The sequence below is a fragment of the Pistacia vera genome, unplaced genomic scaffold, assembly GCF_008641045.1.
Source record: "Pistacia vera cultivar Batoury unplaced genomic scaffold, PisVer_v2 Contig132, whole genome shotgun sequence".
NCBI classification, from domain to species: domain Eukaryota; kingdom Viridiplantae; phylum Streptophyta; class Magnoliopsida; order Sapindales; family Anacardiaceae; genus Pistacia; species Pistacia vera.
Window position 1 is genome coordinate 58,121 of NW_022195380.1, and position 964 is coordinate 59,084.

Consider the following 964-nt stretch of genomic DNA (forward strand, 5'->3'; position numbering starts at 1 on the left):
TCTCTTTTCGGAGCTCAACGTGGATATAGCTTATCCTATAAAGATAAGTGAACCACGGTAAATCACCGTGTTCTTTCTGTTCTTGTTTGATTGTGTGTGTGCTTGGTGTTGAGTAGAGTTATTTAATTTGCATAATAGTGGTATCAGAGCTGCATTTGGAGCCTAGATTAGATTACTATGTCTCTGTGTCTCAATCGAAGACGATTCTTAAAATCTAAGGTTTCAAAAAATTTGGGGGTTTCTCAAAATTGAGTGTTCTGAGTCTTCCTATAGAGCTAGGGATTCAAGATTTGAGTGAAACTTGTCAATCTTGACAAATCCTGAGGAAAATTTAGGGTTCCAGAATTCTGAGAAAATTTAGGGCAAAAGATCTAGGGTTTCAAATTGGGGTTTTCCAAAAGTAACTCTAAAACACCACTACAATGACCACTTCAACCACCACACGGTTGAAGATCACCCAATATGATGGGAAGATTGACTTCAGAAGCTGGAAGAAGAAAATAAAAGCCCTCCTTTAACACAACAAGGTCACGATTGTACTGGAAAAGGATCCCAAGAAGTGGCTAAAGGATAAATTAAGGAAGAGGAGGAGATTGACGAAAAGGCCTACAACCTGATCGTGATGAACCTCTCGGACAGTGTACTTCGAAATGTAGATGGACTCGAAACTCCTCTTGGATTGTGGGGTAAGCTTGAATCGTTATATGCTTTACAATTTACACCGAATCTTGCATTCTTGAAGGGTGCATTATTTTCTTATAAAATGGATAACTCTAAATCACTTGAGGATAATTTGGATGAGTTTTTAAAAATGACTCTGATCTTGAAAGGCACAAATCAAGAGTTAGGAGACACTAGCCTTGCCATGATACTATTGAACTCACTGACTAATGACTACCAAGTAGTCAAGAATACCCTTCAGTACTCGGGTATTGTACCTAGTGTAGACCTGAATATTGTTGGA